This window comes from Thamnophis sirtalis, unplaced genomic scaffold, assembly GCF_051295495.1.
Source record: "Thamnophis sirtalis isolate CommonGarterSnake01/CBP01778 unplaced genomic scaffold, rThaSir2_p1.2 scaffold_4, whole genome shotgun sequence".
NCBI classification, from domain to species: domain Eukaryota; kingdom Metazoa; phylum Chordata; class Lepidosauria; order Squamata; family Natricidae; genus Thamnophis; species Thamnophis sirtalis.
Genome location: NW_028261384.1, coordinates 1,875,773 through 1,885,468, shown reverse-complemented (window position 1 = coordinate 1,885,468; position 9,696 = coordinate 1,875,773). Strand labels below are relative to the sequence as shown.

The window sequence follows — 9,696 nt, the reverse complement described above, 5'->3', positions numbered from 1 at the left end:
CCCCACATTGCCACATGCTCACATGTGAGGCTGATCACCAGTTATAGGGAGCATTTCAGTCCATTTATGTCACTAAAGGGGGTTTAATGCATTGCTGGATCTGAGAGGATTATGGTGGGGCAGAGTCCATTCTATATGACTTTCTGGATGGAACAAATGGAAGAAGCACCAAACTTTGATTCATTTGTTTAGTCCAAATCCTTATGCAGATAATAAAGTCGGAAAAAGGGGAACAACATTTGTACAGAACCATAGACACGTGGAGGCTTTTCAAGGAAGCTCAGCTGCTGGGCTGGGAGAGGAGATTCCCCCCAATGAGGCCGGCATTACAAGGAGGGTCTGGGAGGGGGAGGGGCATGGCTGGGCGTGGTGAGAAGAAACCGGGTGAGGTCAGGCGCCCATCGACGTGAGCGACGTCAAGTTGGCCACACCCACCCAGTCACATGACCACCCAGCCACGCCTACCCAGCTGGTTATTAAAGGAGAGAACCGGTTATTAAATTATTTGAATCCCATCGCTCAGCAGGGGATCTCTTAAGGTGGTAACTTTGAAGGCTTGTGGACTTCAATTCCCAGAATTCCTCAGGTAGCATGGCTGGCAGGGAATGCTGGGAGTTGAAATCCACAAGTCTTAAAGTTCTGGAGTTTGGGAACATCTTGCCTGGAGGAATGAAGGACCAAGAGAGGCTGTCATCGTCCGAGGGTCTTTAGTTCCTCGTAGGATCCCTGGTCCGGAGTTTGTCGAGTGTGAGTCCCTGTTGATGAAGCTGGACCTTGGTGGTCAAGTGGGTCTGTTGCTAACGTACCTACCTCCCAACAGCGTTGCAATAGCCCTCCCCTCACTCCTCGAGACAGTAGCCGAGTTGGCGGTTGAGTTCCCCAGGCTTATGGTTCTGGGGGATTTCAACCTGCCAACACTTGGTGAACGCTCTGATGGGGCGCAGGAGTTCATGGCTTCCATGACAGCCATGGACTTGACCCAAGTAATTCGAGTTCGACTCATTCAGCGGGTCACACACTTAACCTTGTATTTCTGTCGGAGCAGTGGAGATGTGATCTAGAGTTGAAGGTCATTAAAACCTTGCCCCTGTCGTGGTCTGATCACTTCCTGCTGAGGCTTGACTTTCGGAGGCCAATCCCCCACTGTAGGGAGGAGGAACCGATTAGGTGGTTCCGCCCCAGGCGCCTGATGGACCCAATGGGGTTTCAGACGGCACTTGGAGAAATACCTGACACTATCGTCCACAATCTGGTGGAGTCCTTAGTCGCTGCTTGGAATACGGGGGCTCTAAACCGGATTGCGCCTTTGCGACCTCTCCAGGATCCAGGAGGGCTCCTTGGTTCACCGAAGAACTCCGGGAGATGAAGCACCAAAAGAGACACCTAGAGCGCCGCTGGAGGGCCAGTAAATCTGAGTCAGACCGAGCACTGATGAGAGCCTTTATTAGAGCCTATCTCGTGGCAATACGGGCGGCGAAATGTTCACATTTTGCTGCCCTTATTGCATCCACCGAATTGCACCCAGCCGCCTTGTTTAGAATAACCCGCTCCCTCTTGAAAGGGAGGGATGCGGGTGACCCTCTACAGGGTAGAGCTGAGGAATTTTTTCAGTATTTGACGGATAAAGTCGCTCGGATTCGGACAGAGCTGGACTCCAATTGCACAATATCAGCCGAGGTACTGGGGGAGGGTCTTGAGCATGCTTTATGGATTGAGTTTCAACGGGCTTCTCCTGATGAAGTGGACAAGGCCATGGGAGCGGTGAGTGCCTCCACCTGTATACTGGACCCGTGTCCCTCCTGGCTGGTCTCAACCAGCAGGGAGGTGACACGCGGCTGGATCCAGACAATTGTTAACACCTCTCTTCGGGAGGGAACCTTCCCGCCCCTCCTAAAGGATGCGGTGGTGAGAGGAAGAAGGCGGGGCTTAGCAGTGAGAAGATGGAGTTTTAGGCTACTCCTGAAATTCCTCTATACCAAAGGATTTTTTGGACGGGTTCTTTGAACCCCAGCTGTCCCGGAGACGACAGTGGAGGTGGGGAGGGACCCAGGACCCCAGAGATAATCGCAAATCCCTGGGGGAGGGTATTAACTCCCCGTGCCAATTCCTTTTTGGATTAGCTGTGTGCTAACTGAAACTGCAGGTCGCCCCTAAGAATGGAAGAAGTGATATCATCTGGTAAGCTGATTTTATTATCCAAGAGAGATTGTTCCTGTTAAAAATTAAGCTAACTGAAAACCAAATAACAGAAGATCAGCGGCGAATTAGCTTTTCTAATGGTTTTATGACTGGTGGTTACTCTACCTCTTAAATGCTTCAAGAAACTCCGCGATATTCTCCCCCCTCTGAATCTTTCTAAGTGGATCGTAAAACTTATTTCCTACTATCTAGCCCGCTACGATTCGACATTTTTATTACTTTACTATCCAGCTCTGTTTACAACTAGATAAGATTGACAGCTGGTAAGAGATTAAAAAAAAAAAAGTTAAAAAGTGCTTTGAAGCCTCTGGGGGGGAAAAAAGAGAGCCTTTATTTTAACTACGACACATCATGGCGTCCCAAGATATTTCCAAGACTTCATTTCAGACTCTTTTCTCTGCGTGTAGAGAACTTTTTCATTCTTACCAAAGATTGGAAAGAAAAATGGATCAATTTATTCTAAAATATGAAGCTAAAACTGAGAACGTTGAATGCTTAAATGTTCCTGAAACACAAATGGAAAATGTGAGAAATGGTGTCTGGTCTATCTCAGAGGAAGAGAAGAAGGGGGAAGCCATAAAGACGGCTCATTTAAAGGGACAGTGTGCAGAAGGAATGGAGAATCCACCCTTGAGAATTAAAGTTAAATTGGGAAGCTTTATAAACCAAGAACAACTTTATTACTTCATCACTGATATTCAGAATCCAAAGGTGCCGAAATACTTTTGTTTGGACTTGCTTATGGAAACATTTGGTAAATTTATTCAACGAATGGCTACTGGACGGAGAAAACCTTGTGGCTGGAGGGACACAGGCTGACAGATGGACAATAAAAACTAAAATTAGCTAGATCGAATTACTTTAATTTGTAATAGATATAGCTGAATAATGACTGATATGGATAGCAATATATATAATCTGGAACTGGCTGATAGATTGTTGAATACAATTGAAAACTAGTTAAACCTAATCGCTTTTCTGTGTAACAAATATTGTTGAATAATAATTGATATTGATAGCAATGTATATAATGTGGAGTTGACATGATAATTAACAATGGGATATGAGAAAATACTTTTAGATTACACATAAAGAGTATTAACTATAATAATTAGCACTATTAAAAAACTAAATAGAATCCATACAATCCAATGTTAATTAATACTGGGAAAATGTTATGATATATGATATAATTGAATATTATGGATGTTTAGCTAAAATAGAATCTAGATTGGATCACTTCAATTTGTAATAGATATAGCTGAATAATGATTGATATAGATAGCAATATATATAATTTGGAATTGGTTGATAGATTGATGAATATAACTGAAAATTAGCTAAATCTAATTGCTTTTTTGTGTAACAGATATTGCTGAATAATAATTGATATTAATAGTAATGTATATAATGTGGAGTCGATATGATAACTAACAATTGGATATGAGAAAATACCTTTAGGGTATACATAAAGAGTATTAACTATAATAATTAGCACTATTAAAAAATTAAATAAAATCCATATAATTAAATGTTAATCAATATTGGGAAAATGTTAGGATATATGATATTATTGAATATTATGGATGTCTAGTTAAAATAGAATATGAGGATTTGATGATAATAGAGGATTTTACAAATAAGTAAATGAACTGCCAGCATGTGTTATGGACTAATTCCTTAGCATAACTAAGGATGAAGGATGTTTAAATAATTACAATAATTAAAACCGGAGGTATAATGATGTTGATATGGCAAATATTCGAGTTAAGATACTTGAATTAATGGGAGTCAATCGAAGAGAAGCACCAGAACATGTTGTAACCAGTTGATATACTTCCTATTTTTTCATAATAGATACCTGTGTTTTGTTTTGTTTCTCTGATTGTTGTCTTTTTTTTTTCCTGTATTATCTGTAATTGATTGATATATTAAGAAAGATGTTGTATCAGCTTTAAATTAAAACTAAAAAAACATTTAATAAAAAAAAAAAAAGGATGCGGTGGTGAGACCCCTCCTGAAGAAACCGTCTCTAGACCCAGCCATTCTGAGCAACTATCGCCCAGTCTCCAACCTTCCCTTTGTTGGGAAGGTTGTTGAGAAAGTGGTGGTCTCTCAACTCCGACGGTCCTTGGATGAAGCCAATTATCTAGACTCCTTTCAGTCGGGCTTCAGGCCTGGCTACAGCACAGAAACTGCTTTGGTCGTGCTGATCGATGATCTCTGGCGGGCCAGGGATAGGGGTCACCCCTCTATCCTTGTGCTCCTTGACCTCTCAGTGGCCTTCGATACCATTGACCATGGTATCCTTCTGCGACGGTTGCAAGAGGTGGGAGTGGGAGGCACTGTCCTTCGGTGGTTCTCCTACCTCTCGGACAGGTTGCAGTCGGTGTTGGTCGGAGGGCAGAGGTCAATCCCAAGGCCCCTCAACTACGGGGTGCCGCAGGGTTCAGTCCTCCCCCCCCCTACTATTTAACATCTACATGAAGCCGCTGGGTGAGATCATATGCCAGCACGGGGTTAAGTACCACCAATATGCAGACGACACGCAGTTGTATCTGTCCGCCCCATGCCAACTCAGCGAAGCAGTAGAAGTGATGTGCCAGTGCCTGGAGGCTGTTAGGGTCTGGATGGGAGCAAACAAGTTGGCATTCAATCCAGACAAGACCGACTGGCTTCTGATGTTCCCTCCCAAAGATTGTCCAACTGTTCCATCTCTCAGGCTGGGGGGTGAAATTATACGCCCCTCAGAGAGGGTTCGCAATTTGGGAGTCCTCCTGGATCCCCAGCTGACTTTAGAACACCATTTGTCCGCTGTGACCAGGGGGACCTTTGCCCAGGTTCACCTGGTGCACCAATTGCGACCCTACCTGGATCAGGAGGCCCTTCAGACAGTCACTCAAACCCTTGTGACCTCAAGACTGGATTACTGTAACGCGCTTTACATGGGGCTGCCCTTGAAGAGTGTTCAAAGACTCCAGCTGGTCCAGAATGCAGCCGCGCGAGCGATTGTGGGTGCACTCAGGTACACCCACGTCACACCTATCCTCCGTGAGCTGCACTGGCTTCCCATTAGTCTCCGAATCCGCTTCAAGGTGCTGGTCGCTACCTATAAAGCCCTACATGGCATCGGACCTGGGTACTGAGAAACTGCCTCCTGCCGATTACCTCCCATAGACCGATCAGATCTCACACATTAGGTCTCCTCCAGATTCCATACGCCAGCCAATGTCAGCTGCTGACCCCCCGGGGAGAGCCTTCTCTGTTGCAGCTCCAGCCCTCTGGAATGATCTCCCTGTCGAGATCCGGACCCTTACGACCCTCCCGGCTTTCCGCAAAGCCACCAAGTCCTGGCTGCTCCAGCAGGCCGGGGGGGCTGTGAAACATCCAGCCCCACGGAAACTGTGAATGTTGCGGTTTTGTTTTTAAAGTGTTGTCTTTGTCTAATCTTCCCCTTTCCCTTGTCTATTGTGAGCCGCCCGGAGTCCTTCGGGAGTGGGCGGCATACAAGACAAATAAATACTAAATACTAATACTGATCTGGAATGGGTTTAGTGGGCTCTACTAATCTGTCTGAAGAGATGATGGGTATTGTAGTCAGACAGCCGGATTGGAACAGGCTGTGTCAACCTGAAAAGTTTCTCCAGCCGGCTGGTAAGGAGGGGTCTTTTTCCTTTTTTGCAGGTACGTCGCTGTGGTCGTCCCGGATGTTACTCCTCCATCGCATTTGGAAGACCGGTTGACCAAGTAGAACCAGTGGTGGGTTTCAATTTTTTTTAGAACTATTCTGTAGGTGTGGCCTGTTTTGTGGGAGTGGCTCAGCGGTCATGTGACTATGTAGGCGTGGCCAATTTGAAAAATGTGCTGAAACTCACTTAACAACACTTTTGCTTAGTAACCAAAATTTTGGACTCAATTGTGGTCATAAGTCCTCTCTTTTTCTTTCTTTCTTTCTTTCTCTCTTTCTTTCTTTCTTTCTTTCTTCTTTCTTTCTTTCTTTCTCTCTCTCTCTCTTTGTCTCTCTCTCTCCTTTCTTCCTTCCTTTTGTGTCTCTCTCTCTCTTCCTTTATCTTTCTTTCATCTCCCTCTCCCACTTTCTTTTTCTTTCTTTTTTCTTTCTCTTTCTTTCTCTCACTGTCTCTCTCTCTCCTTTCTTCCTTCCTTTTGTGTCTCTCCCTCTTTCCCTTTATCTTTCTTTCATCTCCCTCTCCAACTTTCTTTTTCTTTCTTTTTTCTTTCTCTTTCTTTCTCTCTCTGTCTCTCTCTCTCCTTTCTTCCTTCCTTTTGTGTCTCTCCCTCTCTCCCTTTATCTTTCTTTCATCTCCCTCTCCCATTCTCTTTTTCTTTCTTTTTTCTTTCTTTCTTTCTCTCTCTCTCTTTCTCTCTTTCTCTCTCTGTATGTCTCTCACTCTGTGTGGCTCTTTGCCCACCAGATGACGCACCCGCTAGACAACGGCCGCATGGCTGTGCCGAGTCAACCGTGCTGAGTCAGCAGCACTGAGCCAGATGCGCCAAGCTGGTCACACTTACCCAGTCACGCCCACTTGGCCGCCGCGAATCTTCCCCTTCCATTCCCTGCTAACCAACCCCACACTCGTCGTTTTGATCTTCCCTTCTGCAGATTGACGGTGCCGCTACTCAGGATGGCGAAGACGCGATTTGATGCGTGTCGATTCCGGCACACAAGTACGTCAAAGAGCCGAAGAGGTGTAGAAGGGTTTCGGGATGGGTTTGCGGGGATTCAAAGGAGTTTCTTTTTTTAAAAAAAGATAGTAATTTGATTCAACGTTGAAATTGAAAAGGTAAAAGCTAATGCAAAAATTTTAAAAATATGAAAAGAATACAAGGAAAAAAACATAAGGTGCGGAGAAGAGAAAAGAACAAATAGAGAAAGAAAGAGAGGAAGAAAGGAAATAGAAAAGAAAGAAACAAGACTATTGATTTATTGATTTATATATTTGCTTTTATTGATTTTCTGATTTATTGATTTTCTGATTTATTGATTTTCTGATTTATTGATTTTCTGATTTATTGATTTACGGCTTTATTGATTTACGGATTTATTGATTTACGGCTTTATTGATTTACGGCTTTATTGATTTACGAATTTATTGATTTACGGATTTATTGAATTACGGATTTACTGATATAGTTATAAAATATATTGGCTGACCATCTTACCTCAGAAAAAGCCTGGGCGGCTTACAATAATGAAAGATAAAAACTGAAGATAGTAAGGAAAATTGAAAAGAAATATATTTTTAAAAGTCTGTCTCTGTCTGTCTGTCTGTCTATGTATCTATGTATCTATCTATCTATCTATCTATCTATCTATCTATCAATCATCTATCTATCTATCTATCTATCTATATCTAAACATCTATCAATCTATCATCTATATCTTCAGTAATTTATCATCAATCATTTAATATCCATCTATATTTATCCATCCATCTATACATCATCTACCCCCCTATCTATCTATCTATCTATCTATCTATCTATCTATCTATCTATCTATCTATCTATCATCTATCTCTTCAGTAATTTATCATCCATTTAATATCCATCTATATTTATCCATCCATCTATCCATCATCTACCTCTCTCTGTACTATCTACATATCATATCTACAAATCACATCTATCTATCTATCTATCTATCTATCTACCTACCTACCTACCTACCTACCTACCTACCTACCTACCTACCTACCTACCTACCTACCTACCTACCTACCTATCTATCTATCTATCTATCTATCTATCTATCTATCTATCTATCTATCTATCTTCTGTCTGTCTCAATAACATCATCAATCATTTAATATCTATCCATCTATATTTATCCATCCATCTATCCATTATCCATGTCTATCTCTATCCGTCTGTCTGTCTGTCTGTCTGTCTGTCTGTCTGTCTGTCTATCTATCTATCTATCTATCTATCTATCTATCAATCATCTATCTATCTATCCTGTCTGTCTGTCTGTCTGTCAGTCAATCAATCAATCATCTATCTATCGGGATATGTTTGTATATAGATTATAGCAAAAGTGTAATTTTAGAGAATAACATTGGAAGGTACCTCAGAGGTCATCTAGCCCAACCCACTGCTCAAGTAGGAGACCCCAGACCAGGGGTGTCAAACTCAAGGCCTACATGGGGTGCTTAAATCTGGCCGTGGGCCTGGCCTGCAAATATCAAGAGGAACCACCTGTGGTGCCTCTCCTGGTCAAAATGGATGGCGGTGGCTGCGCAGTCTCTTTCTCGTGTGCTCCACAGACCACAGTAACCACGATTTTGTAAAAGACTAATCATAAAGACAGTCACAGGCTAAACCAAGATCCTTGAAGGAAGCCTTGAAGGTTGTGAGTGGTCTGGATGAGGAGGAAACCCCCCCCCAACAGATAGACTATGCTTTGATCTGGCTGCTTTCAGGATGCCCCCCCCCCCCCAGATCTTGACTGGTATCTTCCAACCTCTTCTTCCTTTTCCTGCAGGCTCTGGGCTCAAAGATCAGGACAAGGAATTCAACTCTGCTTCCAGAATTTTCTCCCAATAATCCGAGCGCATTCCCCATACAGGCAGTCCTCGACTTACAACAGTTCGCTTAGCAATGGCCCCGAACGACGGGACTTGTGACCCCTTTCTCATGCTTACGACTATACTCATGTGATTTGGATGCTTGGACAGCCGACTCACATTTATGACGGTTGTTATACCCCGGGGTCACGCAACACCCCCCCTTTTAGAATCTTTCGACCAACAAAGTCAACAGGAAATCCCAATTCACTTAACGACTGCGTGACTTTCTTAATCACCGCTGGGATTCCCGGTGAGAAAAAAATCGGGAAAGGGGACGAAATTCACTGAACCCGTTTCTCACTTAGCAACATGTGGGTGGGGCTCAACTGGGGTCATAAGTGGAGGACTAGCTGTATGGCGGAGTCTCCTCTTCCGGATATAAGCATGAAGACAAAAAAGACTCCACATCTCAAATCAAGATTATGCTTTTTACAATCAAACAATACTCAATGGACCGATTTTGCAAATAAAGAATTGAAATTCTGAATTTTCACCCTTTCACTTGTATCATTTACAAACATGGTTTAAATTTACTTCCTGTCCTGCTTTCATAAAGATTTTTCAGAAAAACCTGTAGAAACCCCCCTTCTCTCTCTCTCTCTCTCTCTCTCTCTCTCACTCACTCACTCACCCCCCTCCCCAGGGGTGGGTTTCTCGCCCCGTTCCAACCGGTTCGGTTGGAACAAGACCGGCGGCGTCCTCGCGCACGTGTGCGGTGCGTGCGTCCCCGTGCGCGGCGCATGCATGCGTACTAGTGTCTGTGCGATGCTCCAGCTGCTCCTGGAGGATCGCACAGGCGCTCTATGCGTCCTGCGCATGCGTGGAAGCGCAGAATTCATCAAAACCAGGTAAGGAGCGGGCGCGCGGGCGGGCGCGGGGGGGGGGTCCTTTGCCGTTCCCGGAAGTTACT

At 43.9% G+C, this 9,696-nt stretch overlaps 1 long non-coding RNA gene across 1 annotated transcript; it reads left to right on the top strand.

Moving 5' to 3' along the window:
• Positions 1-6,677: 6,677 nt before the first annotated feature.
• LOC148045734 (uncharacterized) lies at positions 6,678-9,273 on the top strand. The gene is made up of 2 exons (XR_015696306.1): positions 6,678-6,885; positions 8,702-9,273. It is a non-coding gene; the product is annotated as an uncharacterized LOC148045734 (long non-coding RNA).
• The last annotated feature ends 423 nt before the right edge of the window (positions 9,274-9,696 follow it).